Raw genomic sequence first — 21342 nt, forward strand, 5'->3', positions numbered from 1 at the left:
ACAAGTCTTGGAACAAAAGTAATTTGAAGCTGAAGGCCGAAGGAGCATGTCCAATGTATGCAATACTTGTTAACAAATCCTGGATCATTTTGGGCTGACAGATTATTATTATCTGTTAGCCCAAATGGGTCTGACATCACATCAGTTGTGCAATCCCTGGAGCCAGGCAGAGTGGCAAGGAATTTTTCCTATTTCTCCCCCCAACACAGTTTTTCACTCAGCAACTTAGAAACCTGCACATCAGAGTTTGCTTGCCATCAGATTGCAAACTCCACAGTTTGGTTGGCACGATCAGCATTATAAAGTAGCAAAAATAATTTATTCTGAACATTGCTCATATCAATATAACAGATTTTTGTCTGTCTTGATCTTACTGTTTGAAGTAGAAACATATTTTTTCCTTGCCTCTATTTGCCCAATTTACACATTCGGCTTTTCTGCTCAGTAGCACGTCACAGATGGCATAGCAGTTGCTTCTGTTTAGTGATCTATTTGTGTAGCAGGTAATAAAACAGAAGGAATTCCTCTCCCTGCACTTACAAGACAGTGCATAAAATAGAAAATATTTTGCATTTGGCAACATGGTGTCGCTTGTAGAGCTAATGTCTCGGAGCACGAAAGCCCCAGACAAAATCCTGATCGTCAGTGCAGTCCATGTGGAGGTGCTACATCCTCTCGTGTGACATTAGTCTGGGTGATCTGGTTTCTACCCACATCCCAAAGCAATAGGGTTTGGTAAGCTAAATGACCACTTAGATTGTCCGAGGTGGCAGGGGAGAAGCAGAAACTGGGGGGGGGGGGGGAGAGATAATGATAATGTGAAGAGGATATGAGATGGGATTAATGTAGGATTAATGTTTATTTTTTGGTCAGGGTGGGCATGGTCAGCCAAAGAGCATATTTTGTGGCTGCAGATCATAAACACAAGAGATAATGCAGTTGCTGGAAATCCAGACCAAACATGCACTAAGTGCAGGCTAACTCAGCAAGTTCAGAGTACATTTATGATCAAAGTATGTATATTATATACCACGTTGAGATTCGTCTCCTTTCAGGCAGCCACAAAAGGGTTTTAAGGGACCCTTTGAAAAAAAGACCGTCAATCACCCAACAAAAACAAATTGTACAAACAATAAAAGTAAGCAAATAACATTTGGAAGTGAAGTTCACAAAAGTGAGCCCACAGCTCGAAGCCAGTTATCACTGCAGCTGATCTAGTCTCAGCTTGAAACGTCCCCTCCATAGGTGCTGTTGGGCCTGCTGAGTTCCTTCAGCATTTTGAGTGTGTTGCTCAGTTTTGTTGCAGTCTCTCTATGACTGTTGTTTATGATGGTGATGTATTTGCGAACATCGTGATGTGCTCAGAATAAGTTGTTCCATTGTCAAAAGGTGTATAATATGGAAACAATTGGTCTATTTTTAGATGTTATGGTTCCAACTTGCCCCTCCAGTTTGATCTCACCACATTGGGGAAGCATATTGTCACACTGTAATCCCACTGAGAGCTTCTCCTCACTGTGTGGTTTCATTATGATGCTCTGGGATTTGCAGTCACAGGTATATGGTCACCTTCCCTTTCCTTTAAAAAAAAAGACATCCATTTGGGCTGTGCCAGAATCTGGCATGCGCCACTGCCCTTCTCACTGTGTGCACTAGCTGCCTGGCACACATCAGGCTCAGTGTGGAGAGGCTGGTTCAGAACGCAGGGCTGGATGTGGATGCAGCCACTCAGCACAGAGATGTTTACCCTTGCCCGCACAGTGGGTATGTACGTTGTTGGAATCTAGTACTACATACTCAATGTGTTGACAGACCACAAGAAATCCTTTCATCTCTCTCATCGCCTCCCAATGGATGTGATGGAAGCTGCTGTGTGTTGGATTCACAGCTCTCCTTAGTCTTGAGATTTCAATGCAATAACTTGCAAGATGGTAACCATCACTGAGCATGTTGTCTTAGAGCAGGGTTTCCCAACCTTCTCCATGCCAGGGACCCCTACCATTAACCAAGGGGTCTGTGGGAATGACTGCCATAAAGGGCAAATTCAATGTCAAGTAACAGAAATAGTATTTGCACTGGATTGAAAAAGAAAATCACATGGAGGCCAATCATTGAACATACTATAGAGCAATACAGCAAAGCAAGACTGTGTACAGAGAGTAGGTAGAGCGGCTGGCAGAGTGGTGTGAGCACAACTTGAGTCTCAATGTGGGCAAGAACAAAGAGATGGTTGTGAACTTCAGAAAGGTGCAGGGTGACCACGCCTCATTGTATGTACATGGCTCCTCTGTGGAGAGAGTTGGGAGCACCAAATTTCTGGGAGTGCACATTATAGACAATCTCATCTGGTCCCTCAACACCAGCTCTTTGGTCAGGAAAGCACAGCAGTGTCTCCACTTCCTGGGGAGATCGAGGCAACTGAGGCTGCCATTCCCCCATTCTAACCAACTTTTCCAGGAGCACTGTCGAGAGGGTCCTGATCAGCTGCATCACCAGCTGTTTCGGGAATTGTAAGGCTTCTGACTGCAGGCCCATACGAAGAATTGTACGGACTGCTGAAAGATCATTGGGGTTGCTCTTCCATCCATTAGAGATATCTATCAGGAGAGCTGTATACACAGGGACCTTAGCATTGTCACTGATCCCTCCCATCCATCAATCTCTTTGACCCCCTACCATCAGACAGGAGGTACTGTGGCATTAGGACCAGAACTGTTAGGATGGGAAACAGCTTCATTCTCCAGGCTGCAGGTCTACTGAACTCCCAGCTATCACTTGAGTATCATCATATATGAAGAGCCTGTAGTGTTATACTGTTTAACTTCTGTTGTAAATGCAATTTACTATTTGCTACTTTATTTGAGGTAGTATTACTCTTTGTGCTGAGCGTGAGTTTTATGTACTGTGTTGTGCACCTTGGTCCAAAGGAACGCTGTTTCATTTGGCGGTATACACGTCTGGTTGAATGACAGTAAACTGGACTTGAACTTGATTGTATAGATCCCTCAGCCCAAGAGGTTATGCCAACCTCTTAACCTATTCCTAGATCAATTTAACCCCTTCCTCACACATAACCCTCCATTCAGCCTATTGTGAGCATGGTATGCTACTACTTAATCCCATTGTCCAGCACCACATCCCTTGGCCTGCAGGTTACAGCCTCATCATGCCCATGGTAGGGGAGTCTAGGACAAGCGGGCATGACTTCAGGATTGAAGGACGTCCATTTAGAACAGAGATATGGAGAAATTACTTTAATGAGAGGGTGGTAAATCTGTGGAATTTGTTGACATGAGCGGCTGTGGAGGCCAAGTCCCTGGGTGAATTTAAGGCAGAGATAGATAGATTCTTGATTAGCCAGGGCATCAAAGGAGAAGGAGAGGGAGTGGGGATGACTGGAAGAATTGGATCAGTCGATTATTGAATGGTGGAGCAGACTTGATGGGCTGAATAGTCTACTTCTGCTCTTATGTATATCTTATGGTCTTATGCCACTTTTAAGAATTTCAATTCTGTTTCATGAAAAAGCCTGCTCTGCAAGGCTGGCACCATAAATTATTAGCGTGTGATTAAAATATCATGGACGGACTAATGTCCTTCTGGAAGAAAATCAGTCATACATGGTCCCATTCTACATTATAGCAAGCTCCTTTCAAGTGACCTTAACGCAAGTTACAATGTTGACTTCTTCAGAACTGAGGAATGACAGTAGGTTTTAGTATATTTGATTCTCATGAAGAGGTTGTTGGTGCCAAGGATAGCATTATCCTTTGTCCTTCACTCACTTTAGAATAATTAATTATTTGCAACTTCAGAGTGGGCTATGATACATTGAAATGTGACCATGCACCAAAGGTTTCTTTCCAAAAGGATGTTAAAACTTTGGTATTTTGGTCTGGCTGTATTTAATCTTGGTTGTATAACTTGTGATGTCAACTTTTCAGTTAAGATATTCTTAGTAAACTAAATTCAAGTTCTCAATCTGCCATATGACTTAACTTGCATTTTCTTGATAATTTTCTAGGCCTTGGAATTATTCAGCTAGTAAAATAACCATTATGCTATTGCACCCACGGTTGCCTTACATATGCAAAATCCTTTAAACTATACTGAAGCAAAATCACAAAATGGCTGTATTTCTTTTGATTACATTTGAGCAGGAGCTGTTGGTCATTAATTATTTGAAAGTTTCTTCCATCCAAATGCAATCGTCACATCCAGCAACATACACTCAGTGGCTACTCTATTGGGTTTCTTTGTTCCTCATAAAGTGGCTACAGAGTGTATGTTCATGGTCTTCTGCTGCTGTAGCCCATCCACTTCAAGGTTCGTTATCTTGTATGTTCAGAGATACTCTTCTGCACACCACCATTGTAATGTGTAGTTATTTCAGTTACTGTTGCCTTCCTGACACTTTGAACCAATCTGGCCATTCTTCTCAGCCCTCTCTCATTTACAAGGTGTTTTCATCCACAGACCTGCCACTCACTGGATTTTTTTTTTTTGTTTCTTGCACCATTCTCTGTTAAAGTCTCGAGACAGTTTTGTGTGAAAATCCCAGGAGATCAGCAATTTCTGAGATACTCAAACCTCCCTGTCTGGCACCAACAATCTTTCCACAGTTGAAGTCACTTTGATCACATTTCTTCCCCATTTTGATGTTTGGCCTAATCAACAACTGAACTGCAAGACCATATCTGCCTGCTTTTATACACTGACTTGCTGTCATATGATTGGCTGATTAGATATTTGCAATACCGAGCAGGTGTACCTAATATAGTGGCCACTGAGTGTAGTTCTCTATCAATCCAGTCCACTTTTTATCCTCTTATATGCTGCATCCAATAATTGTACAGGTTATAAATTCTACAAGAAACAGAACATGTTTTATTGATATTATTTAATATTTCAAACGATTTGATATACAAGCTGTTAAGGGAAGTATTTTCCCCCACTTCTGGTGAAAAGTTTGAGGATGTACTTTACAGCTTAAGGTCGATATTGCCAGTTCTGTAATCAATACTAATGATAAACACGTTTTCTCAGTGTTTTCATAATGGATATTTCTATAATTGATATTGATCTGTTCGCATGATAAAATTTTAACCCAGACCAGATCTCCTTATAAAAGGATAATTAATGATGTTTATTAAAGTGCAGTTTTAGTTGGTGAGCTTATCTTTATTAATGCAGCCTTTATAAAATGGATTTTCTTTAATATACTAGGATATATTAGGGACAAAATAACATGTGAAGTAAATACTCTGATTTCCTGTAACAATCAAATGTAGAGGTGATAGTTACATTTATTACAATTTTAGGAAATGATGCTAGTGCTTGGAGCTTTTCAAATAAGATACTTCTGGAAATTAATCTTTGCAATTATTTCATAATGCTTACACAGAAATTGACAAAGCTAAGCTGAAAAAGTATTTCCCTGGCCCTTGCTCTGCTTGAAGTGCTCTAAAGCATGCTTATAAAGTGCATTAATTAGGATTTGTAACTCTTCTGGAAGCATACATTCACAGGCAGTTGATAGTGGAACTAATTTTGTAACACATTCCCATCGCTGAAATTTATGGCAGAGAATAAAGTCATTTGTCTTTATTGATGCCAGACGAAAGGGAGAATCTAGCCTAAACCTTCTTTCCCATCTCCTGGTTTGCTGCCATGATGTTACAGCACTTAGTCATCCAATTAACTTTTAATCTGATGAGGCTTTTAGTCTTTACCAGCCTGGCAGGCCATGAGATGTAGATTTTCACCATTCTGACAGTGAATTATTTTTCCTCAATATCTGCTAATCCTTTAAACCAGTTATATTAAGCTGTGCCCTTATCTTTTCACTTTCTTCAGACCACATAACTTTATACACCTCAGCTAAATCTCTTCTCCGACTTTGCTGGTCCAAAGTAAACACTTCGAGCTTAGTCGGTCTTTATACAGTTTTACAATGACCTCTCTGCTCTCAGTTTCATGCCTCATCTAAGAAAGGAAAGCATCCTATATGCTTCTCAACAAGCTTATCCATCTGCCGTTTACAAGGATCTATGGCCAGCAGCACTCCCTACTTGGTTGCACTTTTCACTGGTTATCATATATTATCCTACTTTATTTTCCACCCTCAAATGAATATTCTCACTCCTTTTTGGCTTCAATTTGATTTGTTACTTACCTACGCAATTATACTTCTCAATACTCAATCACTTTTGTATCACTATTAGCTTAACTGCAAACGTTCTTTTTTACTGTCAGCCTTTGGTGAGGTACCAAGTCTCCTCAAGTTCCCTATGAAATATAACCTTTGTAATGCATTCTTTGTAAATATTGGGCCCAGGATAGATCTTCAGAGATGTTGACACCCAGGAACTTGAACTTGCTCAACCTTTCCACTGCTGAGCTCTCAATGAGGAGTAGCGTCTGCTCCCTGAGTGTATGATCCCTGACATCTACTTCCTGAAGCCCACAATCAACTCCTTGGTCTTACTGATGTTGAGTGCAAGGTTGTTGTTTTGGCATCACTCAACCAGCTGATCTATCTCACTCCTGTATGCCTCCCTGCCACCATTTGAAATTCTGCCAACAATAGTTTTGTCATCAACAAATTTATGGCATTTGAACTGAGCCTATGACACAGACATGGGTATAGAGAGTAGGGCATTGGTCTAAGCACGCATCCTTGAGGTGTTCCAGTGTTGATTATCAGTGAGATGTTATTTCTGATTAGCACTGTGTGTGGTTTCCTGATGAGGAAGACAAGGATCCAGTTGCAGACGGAGGTACAGAGGTCCAGGTTTTGGAGCACAGTGATGAATATCGAGGGTATGATGGTGTTGAACGCTGAGCTATAATCCATAATCAGCATCCTAACATAGTTATTGCTATTGTCCAGGTGATCCAAAGTCAAATGGAGAGTCAGTGAGATTGCATCTGCTGTAGACCTATTGTGGTGATAGACAAATTGCATTGGGTCCAGGTCCTTGCTGAGGCAGGAGTTGTTTCTAGCCACGTCCAACCTCTCAATGCACTTCATCACAGTAGATGTAAGTTCAACTGGGCGAAAATTGTTGTTTACTCTTCTTGGGCACTGGTATGATGGTCGTCCTTTTGAAGCAGGTGGAAACCTCTGACTGCAGCAGTGAGAGATTGAAGCTGACCTTGAACAGTCCTGCCAATTGGTTAACACAGGTTTTCAGAGCCCTACCTGATACACTATCAGCACATGATGCCTTGCGAGAGTTCACCCTCATGCAAGCCTTTCTGATGCCGGCCTCCAAGAAATAATCCTGGAATCACTGCTCCATCTCCCTTGACCATACCTTGGTCCGCACCACTGGTGCTGTGGCCTTTAGTTTCTGCCTATATGCTGGGAGTAGAAGTACAACCAGCTGATTGGACTTTCCAATGTGTGGCCGTGGGTTGGCACAGTAAGCATTCTTGATGATGGTACAACAGTGATCAAGTGTGTCAGCTCCTCTGGTTCAAAGGTGAAATGTTGGTGGTAGCTATTCAAAGACTCCTTCAAGATGGCCTGGTTGAAATCTCCCATAGTGATACGAAAGATGTCGGATTGTTTTGCTCGTGGTGCTCAGGTCCTCCGTTGTCTGTCTGACGTTGTCCTGAGGTGGGAATGTACTCGATACCAGGGTGAATGCAGCAATCACCCTCAGTAGATAAAATAGACAGTACTTGACCACTGGATTTTCCAGGTTGGGTGAGCACGGCTGAGACAGAACTGTAACATCTGTGCACTGGGATCTCCTCGACCCTTAAAGGACTCAACTGTCCTGTCTTTCTAGAGAATGGGCTGTAGTAATGCTTCTGAAATGGTGGAGGTGAGTCATATTTCCGTGAAGCAAAGTACATAGCAGTCCCTGATCAATACACACTGGAGGTGCGGAGGAGCCCAGCAGGCCAGGCAGCATCTATAGAAAAGAGTGAACAGTCGATGTTTCAGGCTGAGACCCTTCATCTGGACTGGAAAGAAAGAGAGAAGTGCTGATGTCCCTCTGGTACAGTAATTTTGCCCTGAGGTCTTCAGTTTTATTTTCCAGGGACTGTAAATTCACCAGCAGGATAGTCGGGAGTTGGCACCTAAGGCCTTTGCGTTTTAATTGTACCCATAGATCAGTGCACCTTCCCTTCTTCTGTTTTCTTAAAGGGGAAGTGCGCTCACAACCCGAGTCTGTCATTTGGGATATGTTGATTTTGAGGATTAGTAGAGTTTTTAAAATGTCTTAAAACAAGGTTGCTGACTGAAGTACTCATGACAGTGACTGTGGATTTCAACTGTTGCAGTCCTAAAAGAGAATATTTGGAGATTCCCCCTCTGCCATTTATTTAAATGATGGGGGGTTGCAGAGATCTGAGTTGCAAGCGGATTTGAGTGTCTGAATGCATGAGTCACATGCAATTACGAAATTTAAACGAATTTTGTAATTCATTGTTAGGGCAAATTCAATATAAAAGGGAATCATAAACACAAACACGAGAAAATCACAAACACAAGAATCACAAACATGAGACCTGATGAAGGATTTTGGCCCAACACATCGACTATTTATTCACTTCCGTAGGTGCAGCCTGACCTGCTGATTTCCTCCAGCATTTTGTGTGTTTTGCCATAAAAGGGAACCTTCAATTTTTTAGTGGATTGGTAAGACCGTTTCTGGAATGTTGTGATAAGTATTGGTATTGTATTTAAGGAAAGATGCTAACAGAAGCAGTTGGGTGAAGATTTATTAGACCAATAGAGGAAAAATAGGACAAGCTGAGAAATCTGCTGAAATTAGAAGAACATGATACTTGATCGAAGCTTATAACATCCTGGAGGCTCTTGACAAGGTTGATGTGGTGAAGACATTGATTTTTATTGGAAAAGAATCAATTTTATTACCATTTTTAATATAATGTCAAATCTGTTGTTTTGCAGCAGCAGTACAATGCAAACACGTGAAATTACTATGAATTACAAGATAAATAACAAGAAAAGTATAATAGGAGAATATTGAAAATTGTTAAAAATAAGGAGTCACCCATTTAAGACAAAGATGAGTTGGAATTTGTTTTCCTCAGAGATATGTGCGTCTTTTATAGCAAAACCCTTGGAATATATGTAAGGTAGAGGTAGATAAATTCTAGGTGAACAAAGGGCAGAGATTGCTTGTGATGATGGTGGGAGGTTGTGGTGGAGGGATTGAAGAGTCAAGTTTACATTTAAATTGGCCAGGATTTTATTGAATGATGCAATGGGGTTGAGGCACTGAGTGGCCTACTCCTGGTCTTAATTTGTGCATTTATTTGTAAACTGAGACAAATAAGATGGCAGTACATTGTCTGGAGTTTAATGGAGCTATATCATGATACTTTTCCTACATGGTGACAGCCAGATCTCAGCTTTGTCAGTGGATGATTTTCAGAAGGTGAAAGCCTCATTGTCTCGACCACTGTGTGTCTCCCTGCTGCAAAGAGAAAGCTGGGCGATAGTTAGAATCCCGGGACAGGTTATCTGCCTGTCCCCTCAAGTTTGGGCACAGCCTGGTGTTTGGAATGCTTTAACTTACTAATCTTTTATTTGGAAAAATTTATGACACTCAAGAAAATTCCCTTTTTCAACTGATGTTCTGGGATCTTGAATTACTTGGATGGGAAGCTGGGCTTAATTACAGAGACAAAGGACTGAATGTTACACAGTCCAGACTACACTCATTTTGGCAGTTGTTTATCTGACCGGTTAATGAGCTCAAGGTCTGTAGCAATTTGAAGCACTTGCTACAGTATCTTCTGACCGTGCCACTTAAATTTAGCTGCCACAGAGAAGAGGAAGAAAATATAGGAAATAACTGCACCAAGGCACGACACAAAAGTGCGTTCAGTACTCTTTACTTCTATTTGAACCTTTCTGTATCATTCATGTGTTGTGTACAATAGATAACTTTGGTTTAAACTCCTGGGAATATAGTCACTATTTTGAAAGATTACATAAGATCATTGTTTCAAAATCTCATTGATATTTATTTTACTTTTAATTTTCATATCTGCAATAAAAAAAAACTGGTCGATTCTTTCCTAGTGCTCCCTGAAGATAGGTGGAGGGGCAGGTAGTGTTGAGGAAGAGGAGTGACAGGACATATACAGATTAGGAAAATGGGCAATGTTGTGCCAAACAGAGTACGGTATATGGAAGTGTGTGGTCATGCACTGTGATGGAAGGAATAAAAGAGCAGGCTATTTTCTAGATGGGGAGCAAATTAAAAAATTAGAGATGAAAATGGACGGGGGAAGCCCTAGTGCAGGATTTCCTGAAAGGTTAACTTGCAGTTGATTGAGTGGTAAGGAAGAGAAATGCAATGTGAGATTTCATTTTGAGAGGACTAGACTATAAAAGCAAGGATGAAATGCTTATCACATTTGGTGTATTGTGGGCGGTGTTTGGGCCTGTATCTAGGAAAGGATGTGCTGGAATTGGGGAGTGTCTAGAGGAGGGTTATGAGAATGATCACAGAAATGAAAGAGTTACCTTTTGAGAAGCGTTTGATGCCTTTGGGCCTGTACTCACTGGAGATCAGAAGAATGAGGGGGGATCTCAATGGAACTTCCTGAATATTGAAAGGCCTAGATAGAGAGGCTGTGGGGATATTTCCAATAGGGTGAAAGATTAGGACCAGAGGGCGCAGCTTCAGAATAGAAGAATGACCCTTCAGAACGGAGATTTCTTAAATCCGTGGAATTTAATGTCAAGTCATTGGGTCAAGTCATTGGGTATACTTAAAGTGGAGGTTGATACATTCTTGGTTGATAAGGATGTCAAAGGTTATGAGGAGAAGGCAGGGGAATGGAGTTGAGAGGGAAAGTAAATTAGCCATGATCAAATGGAGAAGCAAAACAGTTCAGATGTAGAGCCTTGACCTGAAACATTAACTTCCTTCCACAGATGATGTCTGACCTGCTGAGTTCTTCTCGTGCTTTGTGTGTTTCTCAGTTTGAAAATGATGGATCATTGTTCTGATAGATAGAGGTGATGCCGTTTGTTCACTTTTCGGAAGGAGGACAGACCACCACCTCTGAGAAGGGGAGTTTTGCCAGAGTAATGCTAAAATCAAGATGGCTTACTGAGGAAATGCAGGATTTGAAACAATGCCAACCTCAAGCTGCTCAGTTTGTGCATATCTTATGCATGTTCATTCTAGTGTCAGAGAATTAAATCAACCAAACATATGCCACCAGCAATGTACATTCTACCAGTGCAGTGATTTTTTTTGCTACGTAGCTTATCCAGATACACATAATACAATTTTCCTTTTCAGTAAGTCTCCTACATAAAAATCAATGAAGTAGTGTTATGATCCATTATATGTTATTTTGCAAACTGCTTTTTCATATCATTGAAATACAGAATTGCAATGCTGATTCATTTGGGCTGACTTACAAATTACTTACCTGTACTTTAAATTGAAATGAACACAAAGGGACTACAGTATATGTGGTCAGATAACAGTAAATTTTAACTGATCTTGAGCCCTGTACCAGGTTAAATTATAAATTGATATACAGAGTGTTAGTCTAGGAAACTTTGAGTGGTAGCACACTTAGATGCATTGAGAAGTTGTGGAGCAATTAGCTTCTTCACTTGTTGTTTTAGAGTCACACTGCTTAGATGTGAATGTCTGGTTAGTATGGGTCAGTTGGGCTGAAAGGTCTGTTTCCATGCTGTATGACTGTATGGCTTTATAGCACAGAAAGACATCTTTAGGCCAGTCATAATTATCATTCTGCCTAACTATGCTAATTCCATTCCCCAACACTTGATCCAATGCCTTCTAAACCTTTGTGATGCGATTACTTGTCCATGTATATGTTGTGAAAGTGCATGCCTCCTTCAGCTTCTCAGGCAGTATATTCAAGTTTCCAACCACCCTCTGGATGAGAAAAAAAATCCTCATCCTCCCTAACTCTCTTATTCCCCACCTTAAACTTATCTCCTCTGGTTTTGGATGTTTCTGGTATGGTTAGAGTTCCTCACTATTAATGCTCTTCATAATTTTGTGCACTTTAATGCTAAGCAACATCCAAATAAATTCTTGCATCTTTCCAGAGATTTAAGACCTTCCTATATTGTTTCATCTGAAGCAAAGCAACTGTGTGAGATGGAGCATCTCAATAAATTAGACTTGTTGAGATCATTGTAAGGTTAGGTGGATTAGATTGGAGAGCTGGATTAATTTGCTATTTCTTTGCTTGACCGTGAATATTGTAATTTCCACTTAAGGAGTTTATTGAGATTTTCTGTTTAGAGCTACGGTATATGACTTTAAGTCAACAGTTGTCTTCATGATCAGGAATGGCACGCATTATTTTTCATTGCTTATACACTCATTATTCGTGAATATGATTGGCAAGGCTGAGACTGTCATCTATACCGAGTCCCATTTCATAATGTGGTTGACAGCCAGCCACATTACTGTGGGTCCACTTTAGGTGAAGGTGACAAATTTCCTGCTCTGGGGGTGGTTTGGGAACAATGTATGTGTTTATGACAATTCAGTATTTTCACAGAACCACAGAAAATTTATGTCACAGATTGTGGCCTCTTGGGCCATTGTGTTCAGCTCAGTTAGCCAAAGAACTAACCAACCAACACTAGGCAACCTCATTCCTGTGGCCCTGTTAGTCACATATTTGAGTACATGTGCAAGTTTTTTTCTACATTTTTATAATTCACTAAGTCTGCTACCACTACTACCCTTTTACCTTGCTACATGTGACAATAATAACCAACTTACCAATACCAATTTAGTAAATTAGTTACAGACTCCTACTACTACCTGAGTGAGGAAAAGATTTTTCCTTATTTACCCTCCAATCCTAACAAGAGTTACCACCCCAAAAGCCTCCACATCCAACACACCATTCTCTGTAACTTCCACCATCTCCAAAGGGATCCTGCCACCAAACACATCTTTACCTCTCCCTCAAACCGGCTTATAACATGAATTGCTTCCATATGTGATTCCCTTGTCCATTTGTCCCTTCCCACTAATCTCCCTCCTGGCACTTCCCTGCAAACGGCCCAAGTACTACACCTGCTCATTCACCTCCTTGCTCACCTCCATTCAGGGCCCCAAGCAGTCCTTCCAGGTGAAGCAACACTTCACCTGTGAATCTGCTGGAGTCACCTACTGTATCTGGTGCTTCCGATTTGGCCTCCTGTACTTTGGTGAGACCCATCGTGAATTGGGGGACCGCTTCGTTGAGCACCTCCGCTCCCAACTGCTAAAAGCGGAACTTCCTCATGGGCAAACGTATTAATTCCAATTTCTATTCCTGCTCTGACATGTTGGTTTGTGGCCTCCTCTTGTGCCACAACGAGGCCTCCCTCAGGGTGGAGGACCAACACCTTATATTCCATCTGGGCAGCCTCCTACCTGACAGCATAAGTATCTATTTCTCCTCTGGTAAAAAAAATCCCTCCTCCTCCTCTCTTCTTCTATTCCCCACTCTTGCCTCTTACCTCTTCTCACGTGCCTAGCACCTCCCCTTAGGTCCCACACCTCCTTCCCTTTCTCCTACCATCCACTGTCCTCTCCTATTAAATTCCTTTCACTCTAGCCCTTTACCTTTCGTACTCACCTGGCTTCACCTACCACCTTCAGCTATCATCCTTCCCCTCCCCCTACCTTTATATGGCATCTTCCCCTTCCTTTCCAGTCCTGAAGAAGGGACTCTCCCTGAAATGTCGACTGTTTATTCATTTCCATAGATGCTGCTCGATCTGCTGAGTTCCTCTAGCATTTTGTGTGCGTTGCTTCTAATAGTTACTTTGAAGCTGTATTCCCTTGATGCTGCTTAGCCTGCTGTGTTCTACCAGCATTTTGTGTGTGTTGTTGTTTGTATTTCCAGCATCTGCAGATTTCCTCGTGTTCCCTTGATTCTTGATCACTTTTGCTAAGGCTATCTTTTTAACCTCTGATTTATTTAATTCTGAATTTGAATTCTCAGTGGCTATTGTAATATTCAAACTAATGTCTCTGGATCAGTGATTCTGGCTCCTGATTGTTGCACCAGTCAATTAACTACCCTGCTGGCTTGACCCTTGGGTAGTAGCATACACTGTAAAATACAGACAGCAACCTCTGAAGTAAAGCATTGAGCTAGCTGATACATTCACACAGGGCAGCAAGATTCACCACTATTTATAATTATACTTTTAAAAGCTGACCTCTTTTTTGTTTTACTTTTGGATTGAAATCCGTGTTGTCCTTTGTTGGGGGAATTTTAAGTGATTGGTTTTCCAGGTTGTTTTGGCAATCCAGCATCTGGAGGAATACCTTAAACAGCAGTATCTTGTTTCCCACAGTGTGTTTCTGAGATGCAGCCGTAGTTGCAGTGGAAGGCAGGAAATCCCTTTGCAATGTTAGTGCCATCAGCTCTGTTTAGTCTCTAAATATTGCTCCTTTCTTCAGGATTGTGTTTTTAATGTACAGTATTTAGAAAGGTATGAAAAGAAATTTGGATTTTTCAAGGACAACAATTTTTTTGGAGCTGTATGTTGCGATTATATCATCCAACCTAAATATCAGGACAGGCCATCTTGTTTTCTTTCCGCACTTTGACAAATAGTGTTATTTTCCAAGACCCTGCGGTACTCCATTAAAGGCATGCAGGTTGTGGTGAAGGTTTGACTAGAATTATTTCCATAAAGGTTTTAACATAAATGATGCATTTCATGATATGATTTCAAGATTGAAGATTCAAGATTGCTTAATGTAATTTCCTGCACACAAGTGTACTTACTTACTGTTGGTTATGCTGCTGGTGTTTAGGTCAGTATTGAAGCTCCTCCATCCCTGGCTGCGTTCACCGTGTCAGTAGCTTCCTCTCGATGTTCACTAATAGACTCATACAAGTCCCAGGTGGAGACTCGGGAATACTGTTACACTCTGATGCAGAAGAATTCTTTGTTGCTGTTTCCGTAACAATTTCTTTTTTAAGCTGATTGGGTTATTAGCCGTGAGCTGAACCCCTGAACCTGGATGATCAATGAATCACCCTTTGACCCGCTTGGCGTGGGTGACTCTACCAAGAGCCAAAGCATAAAGCCCTGACTACAGACAACATAGATCTCCAGGTCATTGAGGCATGTAGCTTTCACGAACAGGACAACCAGCTAAAAGGAAATCAAAAGCACTCAAATACTAATCCCTCCTCCCTACACCATGTCTATATCCCTCCATCCTCTGTATATCCATGTGCTTAGCCAAACATCTCTTAAACACCTCTAATGTATTTGCTTCAAACACTGTACCAGACAGTGCATTCCAGGCATCCAGGATTCTCTGAGTAAGAAACTTACCCCTCACATCCACATTGAACCCCTCTCACCTTCAGTGCATTCCCTCTGAAATTAGATATTTCAACCCTGGGAAACAGATTCTCTCGGTTACTCTATCTATGCCTCTCAAAATCTTATAAACCTCTATCAGATCTCCCCTCAGCCTCTGACGCTCCAGAGAAAGCAACACAGCCTCTCACAATAGTACACGCACTCTAAACCAGGTAGCATCCTGGTGAACCTCTTCTGCACTCCCTCCAAAGCCGCAACATCCCCCTTATTATTGAGCAACCAGAACTGTATGCAATACTCCAGATGTGGCCTAACCATAGTTTTATAAAGTTGTAACATAACCTGTCTTTTGAACACAATGCCTCGCCCAATGAACGAAAAGCCTTCTTAACCACCTTATTGACCTGTGCAGCCGTTTTCAATGAGCTATGAGCTTCTATCCCAAGATTTCTTTGCTTAGCAACTTTGTTAAGGACCTTGCTCTTAACACTGTACTGTCTCCTTGCATTTGCCCTGTTGAGGTGCAACACCTCACATTTATCTGAGTTAAACTCCACTTGCCATTCCCTGCCCATATCTGCAACTGGTTTATCTCACACTGTGTTCTTTGCCAACCTTCTACACTACGTACAGCCCCACAAATCTTGGTATCATCTGTAAGTTTACCTACCCACCCATCTACATTTTCATCCAGGTCATTTATATACATCACAAACAGCAGAGGTCCCAGCACTGTGAACTCCACTAATTACAGACCTTCATCTACAATAAGTCCCTTCAACCCCTACCTCTGTCTTCTATGTACAAGCCAGTTCTGAATCCAAATGCCCAATTTTCTGCAGATCCCATGCATCTTAATCTTCTTAATTAGCCTTACATGAGGGACTTTATCAAACACCTTGTGAAATCCATGTAAACAATATCCACTGCCTTACCCTCATCAATCTCTCTCATCACATTGTCAAAACACTCAATCATGTTGTCAAGACATGACCTGACATGCAGAAAGCCATAATGGCTCTCCCTAATTTGGCTATTTATTTCTAAATGCTCATATATCCCATCCCTAAGAATTTTCTCCAGCAATTTCCCTACAACTGACATGGGTCTCACTGGTCTATAGTCCCCAGTGTTTTCCCTTGTTGTCTTCTTAAATTAGCTACTCACCAATACCCCAGGACCTCACCTGTGGCTGGAGAGGGCACGAGGATACTGGTCAATGGTCCAGCAATCTCTTGCCTCATTCAATATCCCATGGTAAATCCCATCAGGCCTTGGGGACTTATCCACCTTAATACTCCTTAGGAGGCCCCACACTTCCTCTGCCTTGACCTCTAAATGCCTGAACATATTCATGCACTCAGTACTGATCTCCTGGTCCTCCATATCCTTGTCCTTGGTAAACACTGAAGCAAAGTACTTATTAAGTACCTCACTCACATTCTTTGCATCCAAGCAAATGTTACCCCCTTTATCCTTGCGTGGTCCCACCCTCTCCCTAGTTATCCTTTTACTCTTAGTGTATGTATAGAATAATTTGGTATTCATCTTAATCCTACCTACCAAGGATGTTTCATGTGTCTCTCCCCCCTGCCACTTTCCTAATTCCCTTCTTTCGTTCTTTTCTGGCTTGTTTATACTCCTCATGTGCTTCATTTGATCCTGACTTCCAAAGATTTACATACTGTTCCTTCTTGGTTAAGTTCATCACCTCTCTGGACATCCAAGTTTCTCTTATCTCTCAATCCCCATACTTCCTTCTCACAGGAACATACTTTTCTTGTCATTGATCTTGCAGTTGATCTTCAAACTTTCTCCACATGACTGGTCTCATGTGGACTTGCCAGAGAAATGGTGTTCCCAATTAAAACTTCTTAGTTCTTTCCTAATGACCTCATGATTCTCCATATTCCAATTTAAAACTCTCCCACAAGGATCATACCTATCCTTATCCATAGCAATCCTGAAAGATAAGGAGATGGGGTCAGTGTTCCCTAACTGTTCATCCACGGAAAGGTCAGTCACCTGGCCAGGCTCATTACCCAACACCAGGTCCAGTGTGATCCCTCCTCTCATTCGGTCATCCACATATTGATTTAAGAAACGTTCCTGGGTGCACTTAACAAACTCAGCCCCATCTAAATCCCTTACATTAAGAAGGTCCCAGTTTATATCAGGGAAGTTGGAATTCCCATGACAGTAACTCTATTATTTTTGCACATTTCCTTAATCTGATTACATACCTGTTCTTCGATATCCCTGTGGCTTTTGGGGGTGGGGGAGCACGTTCTGTAGTTCCATCAATGTGATTACACCCTTCCTATTCCTGAGTTCTACCCAAATGGACTTGGTGTCTGAACCCTCCATTATGTCTCTGGGTGCAGCTGTGATATTATCCCTGCTTCGAAGTGCAACACCACCTCCTCCTCTTTCTTTTTTAAAACTTAGAAAACCTGGTACATTAATCACCCACTACTGCCCCTCTCTCAACCAAGTTTCAGTAATGGCCACAACATTGTAGCTCTGTGTACTGATCCGTGCTCTAAGTTCTTTCAGCATTGAACTGTGCACATTTCAAACTATCTGTCCCAACTGCAAGACCAGTTTAAGCTCTTTCGACCAGGATCAGCAAACCTCCGGCCAGGATATAGGTCCCCCTCCAGTTCAGGTGCAACTCTTGTGCAGGTCACCCCCTCCCTTCCACAGAAAAGGTCCAAATGGCCGAAGAACTTAAAACCCTGTACCCTGCACCATCTCCACGGCCACTCATTCATATGTGCTATCACCCCATTCCTAGCCCGTGGCACAGGGTCTATAACCTCAGCTGCCCTTCTCTTTAGACTCTTTCCTAACTGTATATACTCACTGCGTTGGAGCTCTTCCCTTTTTCTGCCTATGTCATTGGTGCTAATATGCACCATGAACTCTGGCTGTTCCCCTTTCCCCTTGAGAATATCCTGAAGCAGTTCTGATACGTCATGGACCCTAGCACCCGGGAGGCAACACACCATCTCATTTGCAGCCACAGAATCTCCTTTCTGTCTTCCTAATTATCGAGTCCCCTTCACTACTGCACTACCTGACTTTACCCTTGCCTTTTGGGGTTCCAAGCCGGCCAGGGTGCCACCAGCCTGGCAGCTGCGGCTGTGATCTGCTGGTTCATCTCCCCCAGCAGTGTCCAAAGGGGTATATTTGTTTCTGAGGGGAACCCGTCACCAACTTCTTAATCTCCTTACCTCTCCTGGTAGTCACCCAGGTGCTGTCAGAAGCCTGCAGTCTGGGTGAGATCGCCTCTTCGAAAGTCTCGTCAATAATATCTTCAGCCTCCCGAATGACCCTGAGTACATTCAACTCCAGTTCCGTCTCCTTGACCCGGTTAGTCAGCCACTGAAGTTGGATGCACTTCCGGCAGACGTAGTTGTGTGGGGCACCGTCAGGTAGCCTGAATTCCCACATCTGACAGGATGCATTGGGCAGTTTTGACAACCTGTGGTAGAGCCTTATTGTTCGCTTTGATGTGCATGTGATGAATAAATTAGAGAGTCTATTATACTTATGTTAATCTTGCAAGGGATTACAGTATATTTTGAGGGCATTGTTGGGCTGCGATCACAGGACGTTCCAGGGGCCTTCACACTGGAAAATCGACTTTACGGCATTTACACGCAGAAGGAAGAGGGACAGTGGGAGGCTGCAAGAAATCAGATTATTCAAACAACTCTCAGGGAGATCCATTTATCTTGGAAGTTGCCCATTTGTCATGATGCTCAGGTGTGGACTTTTGGCAGGAGCTTTGCCCGAGAAGCCTGCGCACCAGTTTAGAATTACAATGAATTACATTGAGAGTAAAGCACAGAAATTTACTATTAACTCTAATTGGTCCATATGAAACATCTCCCTCCAGATCCCCTTCAACAAACCAATCAGCAGAAACTTTAAATCCTCCCATGCATGTATTTAGTTTTCCCTAAGTTAAGTCTTTAAAGCAGGATTTCCTAATCTTTTTTATGCCATGGAACCCTGCCATTAACTGAGGGGTTTGTGGACTCCATGTTAGGTACCCTCTGCTTTAGAGGGGCAACATACAGTTAGAGTGAGCTCCTTTGATTTAGCCTCTGCTGGATCTAGTACCATGATGCAGAATTCTGTTTGCTTTCCTGACTGCAGAGTGTTTAAAAGGACAAATAATTCATCAGAGACTAACACATAGTAGAGCGCCTTGTGTTTTATTTGCTGTAAAACCCTTAACATTATCATCATTTACTTAACAGACAGCGCAGGGTGGTGGCCATCGGACACTCCTGTATGGACATGCAGTATTGCTCAGGCACTCGTACAGTGGAATGGTAAGTTACTAACTTCTGTGAACTATTTTACGCCGAAATTCGCAAATGGAATTCAAATTTTTTATTATTGTGTGAAGAAAGTAGATCTAATCTGACATTTGTTCATAGCGTAATAGAAAACATCCAAATTACCAATTATCCTTTGCAGCAAACATTTACTGAATTGGTCCCTGACTGTTTGATGTGGACAAGGGACTCCAAGGACATTGAGATTTATTTCTAGATTCCTTGAGCATTTTTAACTGTGAAAAACTATAACATGCTTTGCAGAACACCTACAACAATATGTTTAGATAGCAAAATAAAACAGAAAATACTTGAGTAAGGCAGCATTTGTGGTGAGAGATATGGAGTTAACACTTTGGGTCGATGATCTTGGATGTTCCTTCCGTTTTTCCCTCTGGTGATTTCATCTGGCCTGCTGATTATTTCTAGTATTCTCTGTTTTTATTGCTAATTTGCAGTTAGTGGCTTGAACTGATTTAGAAAGCTTGAAAATTCCTCATCAGTGACCTGCTGTTTGCTACCGTTCTCATGTAAACTGTTGCCAGTCTGAGATTTTAACCCATTGCTGTCCTGCCTTTTGTTTCCAAGTATCTTTCTTGTTTGTCCACTTCTCGATCTTCAACAGACAAATTGGCCTTTGATGTCGGATTGCAGGAAGACACAACTGGTATGTTTAAAGGAAATATTACTCTTTCTTTGGTTAGAGAAGCGAACATAGGATTTGTTTCCCTCTTTCACGTGACAGGTTGACTTGTTTTGCTAGCCCTACCAGTAGTTGGGAGTTGGTGGGAGGAAAGTGGGTACAGCAGGCTCACAGCAAAGCCTAACCTTCAGTTGGTTACTATTGGATGTGTGTGCATGAGGCAACTTGTATTGGACATGGAAGTGCCTGGATTTGAAAGATAAAACTATCACACCACACCTGAGAGGTGAGCGTCGATGACTGGGCCTTAGGGAATCAAATGCTGTTAAACTAATTTGAAATATCCCTTCACTATTCAACTACCTGTGTTTAAAGTATTTTAAAATATTAAGAGATGACATCTAATTAAATCATGTTTAACTGTCAGTAAATAATTAAAGCCGAATAAACTAGTGCTAGTACTTACTGCAGAGGAAGCCACAACCATGCAGTGATCTTCAGGGCTGGAGGTGTTACACACAGTCTCCTCGCTCACCTGGGCTCAGTGATTACACTGGCCTGTGGCCTCCAACATGTCTTCATCTATTGCTTTTGCCCCTCAGTCAGCTTGTTTCAGGTCAAAGTATGTGAGTCCCCCAAAGGCAGTCAGGTTTAAAATCCGAAAACAGGCACATGGTGTATGACAGGACGGCCTCTTCCCTGTGGACTTGTTCAGACTGCAGTGGTGCTGAAGGAAGTGGAGGCAGACCCTCAGTGCATGGCCCGCTGAAGAATTTCTCTCATGCCGTGTTGATTCTGAACGGTGTCAAGCTTTTGTTGCGGAAGTTGGGATTCCAAGGGTTACATTTCTCAATCTGAAATATTCACCCCCACAAGGACTCAAAATGAAAGGAGACACTTATACAGTGGAATTCAAAATTTTGGCACCTTCCAAAAGTTGAAAGACAACAGAACTTGCGCTGTGAAAGGTTTCAGACTTAAAATGAGCGTTGCATCAACAGCAA

The sequence above is a fragment of the Hypanus sabinus genome, chromosome 12 (assembly GCF_030144855.1).
Source record: "Hypanus sabinus isolate sHypSab1 chromosome 12, sHypSab1.hap1, whole genome shotgun sequence".
Classification (NCBI taxonomy): Eukaryota; Metazoa; Chordata; class Chondrichthyes; order Myliobatiformes; family Dasyatidae; genus Hypanus; species Hypanus sabinus.